Below are 9,643 nucleotides of genomic sequence, written 5' to 3'. Positions count from 1 at the left end.
AGAATGAGTATTGGGTAGACAATTAGCTGTGCCTGTCACAAATCCAGATGGCTATTGGATACTAAAGCTCAATAAATAAATGTGTACATAACCTCTACACCAGCACGAAAATCAGATATTCTGTCTCCACCCCAAAAAAGTTTGAGGCCAACTTGTCACTCAAGTGATAGTTTTCATTACATTGCCTCTTCTGAAAACCCAGCCCCAGAGCACAGAGGGAGGAGGCCCTAACGGTGTCCGGGCCCTATAATCGCCACTTGCCTCCCATACCCTTTGTCAATGCAGTAAATGACCATCAAGCCTTCTGCTCCCTGATGACCAAACACCGAAAATAATTTTCTTTGAGAAGACTTTGTTCAACCTAATTTGTGAGTAAAATTTCCTAAGGGCAGCAGTGAAAGGCCTAAGATAATGAGGAAGTCTTCAAACTCAGGGGAACGGATGAGACCTGCTCTCCAGAGTTACCATACACCATTAATCAATTGTTACTAGGCAGAGTCACGGAGCCCAGATAGAGGTCAGCGGATCACATGACCCATGGCCTGCCAAACTGCCAGCATCCTGCTGCTTCAACTAAAGCAGAAGTGACTTTGTAACTCTTCCCGCTTAGCAGAATTCACAACCTATGCCAATTTCTCATATCCCCTGTTCAGTTTAGACTGTAGCAAGTCACAGTGTAAGACAAAGTAGAAAGCTAGAGATGGGGGCCAAAGGATAGCGGCTGGGGAGTCACCAAGTAAGAAGGGTAAGTTGGCCATACAGTTTAAAAGAAAAACAAATTGGAAATAAAGATTACATATAGCACACTACCTAAGTGTCCTTATTTGAAAATTCTAAGTACTTTTTCTAATTATTGTCAATAAACATTTACATTTAATCTAGTCTTTTTTTTTTAATCCAAACCACAGATGCCATACCTCATCATTTCCCACAGAGCACAGTATTTTGATTTTTCAGGCATTTCCTAAAACAGATGCCATTATGTCAGACTTGTGCTCTTCATTGACTTCTGTTTGATACTGCTTGTAGGGAAGCACTTTATTTGTATCTTTAAATGGTTCTGAAAGTAGGTACATAAACATCTCAACATCTCTCTATTTCTAATGTTAGCAATACCCCAAATCCAAATTCCCTGTTGGTTCATTCTTCCTCCAATTCTAAAATTTTCTTAATACGAAAAATGTGGAAAAAATAAAATGAAAAATATGAATTAAAACAAAAAGTAAAATTACTTATTACAGGGAACAGGGTAATTTTTATTTTATTTTATTTTATTTTATTTATTATTTTATAGATGATTCCCTCCTACCTTGGTTCAGCCTGTTCTTTTTAGTCATACTTGGGACAAGGTCCTAGGCAATGACCACAATTAATGGAAATACACAAAAGGACATCCAGAGAAACAAATTGGACAATGTTAAGTTTCTGTTTCCATAACAGTTTAGATATGGGAGAATTAGTGCTATTTCATTATATATGTGGAAGCTCCCAGTTTTAGCTCCTAAAGTAAAAGAAGTCCTCTATTTTGTCAAATAAAAACTTTCCCTTGTTAAACCAAAGCAGAAAAATCTATGTAGATCTAATTCACCATGACAAAAGGTGAAGAGGCAAAATGATTTGATTTAGGATCTCTGGTGCCTATTTTTGTTTAGGCTAACTCTTTTGTGACATCACCTCTTTTTTAAATTCTGGAAGTCAGAGAGCATGTCAGATGAAATACTTAACAATCTTTCTGAACAGGGGCAAAAGATAATCAAAAGCTAAATCTTGCACACATTTTGAACAGTGATCCCACTTTTAGGACTTTACATTATAAAAATAATCAGAAAAGTACATATAAGGATATGTAAGATATATTCATCATATTTATCACAAAAAAAAATATTTGCAATAGTGGAATTTGGAAGTCCCGAAAATGTGCTCACATAATAAATTGGTTAATTAAATTATGATCGTACAACAAAATTCTATGTAGGTATTTAACCTGGTATGATATAAACTATTTGTTGATTTGGCAAAAATATCCACATTCATTGTGATAGGGAAAAAAATCAGCATAAAGAACAGTGTGTTCAGTGTGGGCTCATTTTTCCCAAAAAAGTGCAAAATGTAATATGCTAAGAAAAATGTATGAAAGGATATGCTCCAAAATGTAAACAATGGGTTCATTGGGTTATTAGGTCATAGATAATTTCCACTTTTTCCACAATAGACAAGGCATGTCAAGGTCTTAGCATAATATCTGACACATGGAGTGTCTCAATGTGTGTTAGGTATTATTATTATTAGGGTTTTAGCTCTGTCAGCCATTGCTTCTGATGTGCCACTGTGTTTTGTCCTTCTCTAAGTAATTTCTTTTTCTTTTCTTTCTCTCTTTTTAAACAATAATGAGAAAACTATACTAGAAGTGATTTCCATTTTGAGAAAAAAAAGGGGGTGAGGGGGAGGTTCGGGGAGAGGTTCCTGCACCAGTGCCTGCCTTCCCATCTGGGTTAGTGACATGCGTGCGAAGGGCCTCAAGAGTGAAGAGGAGGGAAAGTGAGAAGGAAGGCTTCACCACACTAAATGAAAAGCAAACAATATGCATATCAGCATCCTAAGATGTACCACTCTGCTGGGAAAACCCAAGACAAAAGAATTATCGGACACAACAGTTCAAAGCATATTGCACCTGTCAAAACGTCTGTCATCTTCTATAGAAAGGCACCATTCTAAGAGAGAAAAGGGAAACTTTAGCAAAGTCACTCAGGAACAACAGCTTACTTTGTCTCCTTCCTCTGGCCAACTCCTCCATCTGAAAGCCATTTAGCTCCGTGCTAAAGATTGCCTGGAAGGACCAGACAATAGGAAGGTCTCTTTCATTGTCAAGGACAGTTACACTTTGAAGATGACGCTCAAAAGAGGTTAAAATGGGTCAACAAGCAATTGTTGGGCTTATGCAAGGACATGTGAAGAGAATATTGTTAAAGTCGCACACACAAAAAAGTGGGGATCTCAAAGAATTCACCTTTAACCTAGAGGAGGTGTGGGAAGGAAGGAACTAACATGCAATACTGATTTCATCCCAAAGAAAAATGTGGGGGGGGGGAGAGGGGACTCATTAATAGACCGTTTCGGGATGGTCTTTGCCATTCCGAACCTCTACCCACACTGACTATTAGAAACATAAGTAATCTGGGGCAAAGTGAGAAAACTGATTTTTTAAAAAAATGATGTAGAATGTGCAAGGGGTGTTAATTCTCTGCAGGTTATAATGTTTGTAAGAGTGGTATTTTCTGGATGCACTTTAGGAAACAGGTGTCGCATTTAGTCAGGTGACAGGTGAATGGCTGGGGGTGGGTATATTTAAATGACAGTTATTAATTTTGTAAAGTTTTTTAAACGTCCTTAAAAGGAGAGCCTGGATACCCTTCTGAGAGGAGCTGGTCTAGAGAGAAGCACGAGGTTTATGGCCTCGCTCCATCTTGCACAGGTCACGTGACTTTGGACAAGTGCCCTAACCTCCCAACTCTGTTTCTACCTGTGGAAAAGGGGATAAGAACGGCAGGCCAAGGGAGTAGGGGGGGGATTAATACAGACACTGCCTCCTGGAGGAATGAAAATGTATGCCTACTCAAAAACTTGCACATAAGTGTTTTGTTTTTTGGTTTTTGGGGTTTTTTTATTATGTTACATTAATCACCATACATTACATCATTCATTTTTGATGTAGTGTTCCATGATTCATTGTTTGCATATAACACCCAGTGCTCCATGCAGTACGTGCCCTCTTTAATACCCATCACCAGGCTAACCCATCCCCCCATCCCCCCTCCCGTCTCGAACCCTCAGTTTGTTTCTCAGAGTCCATCGTCTCTCATGGTTCGTCTACCCCTGCACATGTGTTTATAGCAGCATTATTCACGATAACCAAAAAGTGGGAACAACGCCAATATCTATCAACTAATGAACACATAAACAAAATGTGGTCTAGGCACACGATGGAATATTGTTTCACCACAAACAGGAATGAATAGCAACACTTGCTACCACATGGATGGATCCTGACAAATTTTGTGAAATGGAAAAAGCCAGCCACAAAATGCCACATATTATATAATCCCATTCATATTGAATTATCAGAATAGGGAAATGTATAGGGGCAGAAAGGAGATTAGTGATCATTTAGAGCCAGGAGGGGGGGAAATAATAGCTAAGGGTATAGAGTTTCTACATGAGCTGATGAAAATGCAAAACTAGTTGTGAGGATGGTTGCGCAGATCTGTGAAAATACTAAAAAACCAGCAAAGGGTACACTGTAAACAGACGACCTGTATGATATGTGAATTATGTCTTAATAAAGCTATTAAAAATAAATAAAAGAAGCCAAGAAAGAATGACAGATCTTCATAAAAAACAAAAGATACAAAAAAGAAAGGAGGGTGAAGGTACACTGTTATAAGGGAATCAGAACAGTACTTGGCCCATAGTAAGTACTCACAAAACAGTGACTATCAGTATTACTCTTATGAATAAATAGAAATCAATGTGCATAGTTTTGGAAAAGAGTATTGTTAGGTAGTCTAATTGAAATTTCCATTTTAATCTTAAATTATTCATATCTAAATATTTTTTAAATTCAAGTGTATCCCCTGAAATCTAAAGACAATCTATGACTAAATAGTCTATTTAAAAAGAAATTTTCAAATGAAATATGGCTTTTTCTCTCCTTTAAAGAGTTTGCCACTTAAGTATATTAAATTGTTTCTGATTATCAAAACTTCTTGTCACTTTAGAAGTTGACTAGCTACAGAATCAAACATGAGAAAACTGAGAAAGGCCATTCATTCTGAAATACACTCATATTGGATTCATAAAAAAAAAAAGCCCTTTGGACTATTTTTCAAAGGCCATATATATTATGCCTAGATTTTTTTTTTAAAAAAGACAGTTTGTTGTGGTTATCAATTTTCAAAATCTCAAACAATTCAAAAAGATGAAAACAGTCAAATTAACTCCTTTCTCCTACAAGAACTCAAGTCTTTTCTCCCCCACATACCAACACATATATTTATTCCTAGATCTACAGGTATAGTTCACTTTGTAAAATAAATGATCTGTGCTTTTGGCCTTGCTCAAAGATTGACTTACTAAAAAACAAATAAAACTTAAGCTTCAGGGTCTTTCATCTGCAAAGGTCTTTCCCAGTCCTTTTAACAATATCCATAATTTTGTATTCTTTTCCTTAAAAAGGCCCCCTCAAAATGTATAAGCTTCAGGACCCATAGAGGTGGATCTGTTCCTTGTTGTTACTTCCCACTGCATTCACTACTTTGTTCTTTCAAATCCTCCACTCTTCAAAATCAAGTTCAAATCATGCCACAGGAAGCCTTCTGTGACAGCTCCAACTTGGATTGACTTCTCCCTTCTGTAAGCTTCCACTGTATTTATCCATTAGACAACCTCAAAATCCTTTTTCCAAAACCCTCCAGGTTGAGTTTAGGAATTTAAATGTTTTTGTATATGATAGTGCATACACTGTGTATTACGTAATGGTGCGTAAATTGTTTCATGTAACACTATCCATTAGAGTCCAAAGTAACACCCCATAATCAAATGTATTAATGCATCTTTATCAAAATACATGACTATTCACACTAAGTGAGACAAAGCTATAAATTGCCTTACTCCAGTTCAGGTCATAGCCAATGCCGAATGAGTTATAAAAGAATTTTCAATCTTCTGAGATTCTGGATTTCTGAATGATGATTAAAGGACTATAGACCTTAACACCATCATGTCATTATTTCATGTCTCACTCTTTAGGTTCTACTTGACCAAAATGGCTCTTCACCACTACGTTATAAAGAATATCGTGGGTATTCAATGAATTTGATAGAATGAATGAATGAAAGACCTGAGTCTTAGACCAGGTGGAGCTTGTCAAGGAAAAGGCTTGTGTCCTTTTCAATTATCCCCAACACGAAGGCCAATGCCTGGCACCTGGGGAATGCCCAATAAATGCGGCTGAATGAAGTCACACTTCTCAAATCTCTCACAAGGACTACCTAGGACAGTAAGTACCCAATAAACACCTTATAATTACTGATCCCAATATCACCGACTTAAAAATCAGATTGATTCCCATAGGAGTGGGGAAAACACGGGGTGGTGAGTATGGAGGAAGCAGTAGGAGACAAAGCCCAAACATAGCAACAAACTTATACGAAGTCCTGATGCAGGGGCTTGCATTTCACAATGACCTCGGCCGGTGCAGGAGGAATGCCACCCACCTTCGGAACACAGAGCATCTTTCTTAATGTCAAGTCTTCTCCTGACAACAAGCTCTTTCCTGGGTCCCTGTGTGACATCACATCTGTAGTTTACAAAAACGTTACCTTATTCTGCCCCTTATTTGGGTAGTTTGAGACTTTTATAGGAAGTTGGACCAAAAGATGGCATGTGGTGATAGAGACTGCCGACTGGCCTTCTGTGCTCTCAACTGAACTTTTCTAAATTGGAGGTTCTAAATGGAATGATTTGTTAATTTCTCAGCTATGAACATTTTTCTTTTAATATGGAATGTCTGCAAGCATCTGTGCTGTAGGCAATCATCATTGCGGCAAATTGCTTTGTTTCTCTGTTTCGATTTCCTCCTCAGTAAATGGATACTCTGATTTACCCCACAGCACTGTGATGAAGGTAAAGAACATAGCATATAAAAGCTTCTCAGAGAGGGATGTGATGGATCACATGGTCACCAGAAAGAATACTTACTGTCAGTGTGAGCAGCCATTGGATAAGTCCTTAACTTAGCCCTGCATAGCCAACGATAATGTTTATGGCAGTTATTGTTGATATTAGTCACGAAAGAATGACTTGCATTTGCATGTTCTCTTACTTTTCAAAATGCTTCGATTTGATAGATAACTTAATTCCCAAATTCACCTTTGCAGTGAACCAAAGATGTCATCACAATTTCACAGTGAAGAAACTCCAGCCAAATGATGGAGGGACACTAAGTTCAGGTCACATTTACCAGAATCCATTCTTGGTTCTTCGGATCTAGATGGACCCCAACACCTTTGCTCTTCCTTAACTCCCCGCTCTGCGACATCCCATCCCTTCCACAAGTCTGATGTCTGTGAGCTCCAGCGCTGCCTTAAAAAAGTGTTGCCATCTTTAATGAACCACAAAACCATCCTCCCTTCCCTTATTTTCTGAACCTTCATTCACTGAGATGAAATGTCAGACAAAAAGAACTATTTGATAAGTCTCTGATCCAACTTTGCTGTTCAAAGAGTTTAAACATATTATATGACGCCAACCCACAGTTACCAATTCCCACTCTGCACCTTGTTTTCAGGAGGAGAGGGATATAAATAGAGTTTCTATACCTACCTCACTCAGGCACCAATAGCATGGTATATTTATAGATTTATAGATGCTATCTGTGTAAGTGGAATCCACATACATAGATATATGTACACCTATGTCAGCTTTAATAATATAGTACATAATAATATAGCTTTACATATGAAGTAAACTTGACATAAAATAAGTTTTTAAAGTTTATATATGTGTGTATATATAGGTGTCTATATACATACATATACATACATATGTGTCTTACACCTGCTAAAAGTAAAGCTTCCTCCATCAGTGAAATAGACAATAGTAATAGTGAGTACATCATAAAGCCATCATAAGGACTAAATGAATTAATATTTACTAAACACTTAGAATAGTCCTTAATACATAATACACACTCAATAAATGTTATCTGTCATTGCAATTATTAATTTTATATATTATAAGAGGATTCCTCATTTTTAAACATCATTCACTAGAGAGTGTGTTAAATACTTAATTTCTCCAATGCATCAATTTTAAAAAATTATCAATATCTATTTTCCAATGAGACTTTCAGAAAAACATTTTTTTTTGCTGAGGTGGCATATTATCTTCCTTAGAAGACACTTACAGTATGTGTAATAAATGTACCATAAGTCGAATCAGATACCCCTGAAGAAATAAAAGCAAGCTGTTAATTCGGAATCTTAGTAACAATTATTTTATACCATAGGACCTTATTCTATTCTTCAGTGACAGTACTATAAATAAATACATATAATTTATATCCTAAAATTGATTCATCCTCAATTATGCCTGTTTAATTCAGCATTGTTTTCAGAAATAATGGCAGTGGGAAAGATTCAACTACATTTACATTGGTGCATTTGTGTCTAAGTTCTAATACAAAAGTAGTCGTCATTCAGAAGAACTTGAATGTCCATAGCCCATGACTCTAACAGTCACATTGGAAATGCTCCTCATCCATCACTATCAAAACATGGTCATGGCTGCGGGATGCCTGGGTGGCTCAGTCGTTAAGCATCTGCCTTCGGCTCAGGTCATGATCCCAGGGTCCTGGGATCGAGCCCGGCATCAGTCTCCCTGCTCAGCAGGAAGCTTGCTTCTCCCTCTCCCACTCCCCCTGCTTGTGTTCCCTCTCTTGCTGTGTCTCTTTCTGTCAAATAAATAAATAAAATCTTAAAAAAAAAAACAAAAAACATGGTCATGGCTGGACTGACTAACATTCTCCCAACCAGGTGCACCCAAAATGAGAAAAAATAACCAGAACAGCTAGTTAAATTCCTCCAAGGAAGAATGGGGTCCTGGAGGTATTTATTAAGGGTTGCTTTCTTTAGCTCTGATTCTTTCTTCACTACCTTTGAAAAGTAATCCTTCCTTTGAACCCTACCAGTTTGCATGAATTCTGGTGTATTTAGAATAGAGATGGAGCAAAGTTTTCTCACATGTGTTCCACAGGACACTAGTGCTACAGACAGGTGCTATTTTTTAAAATATGTGTGTGTGTGTGTGTCTTTATACACACACACAGACAAACACATAAACAAATCAAGAGTATAGATAAAGATAAATAAATCAAGATTTCCTGGTCAAATAAAATTGAAAAACACTAAGCTAAACAGAGTTTATCAGATTTTGTATCATGTAATTTCTGGTGATTCCTAATATGTTACTGTGACTCTCTAAGAGGGAGATTGCCAGACCACATCCCTCAGACATATCTATCTATAGACTCCCCATCTCACAAAGTATCTTTGTAATTCCAACGTTCCAAGGAACACACTTTGGGAACCTGCTTTAAAATATGGTATATCGGGGTGCCTGGGTGGGTTAAGCATCTGACTCTTGATTTTGGCTCATGTCATGATCTCAGGGTCCAGGATGGGCTCCACGCTGTCCTGGAGTCTGCTTAAGATTCTCTCTTCCTCTGACCCTGCCCACCCCACCCCCCGCCACATGCTTTCTCTCTAAAAAATAAATTTTTAAAAAAGATAAAATATGGTATACCACATATTTCACATCTTTTGCTTGCATCCCCTTTCTCAATTATGAATAGAATTACTTCTTCTCTATTGTATTTTTAGTAAATTCAGGATTTTGCACTTCTACAGATGAGAGAATCTATTTACTATATTAAAAACATTTCCTCCTCCTCCTGCAATTGACCATTACAGATTTCTGGTTAGTTGTTTTAGAATCACTTCAAGCAAAGCAATAGGTTCGGTAACTGAAAAATATCAGTTGTACTAACTCATAATTAAATAGCAAATTAAAATATCCCGGAATCAAA

This window comes from Zalophus californianus, chromosome 9 (genome assembly GCF_009762305.2).
Source record: "Zalophus californianus isolate mZalCal1 chromosome 9, mZalCal1.pri.v2, whole genome shotgun sequence".
NCBI classification, from domain to species: Eukaryota; Metazoa; Chordata; class Mammalia; order Carnivora; family Otariidae; genus Zalophus; species Zalophus californianus.
The sequence above is the reverse complement of the archived record's forward strand: the minus strand, read 5'-3'. Positions refer to the sequence as shown.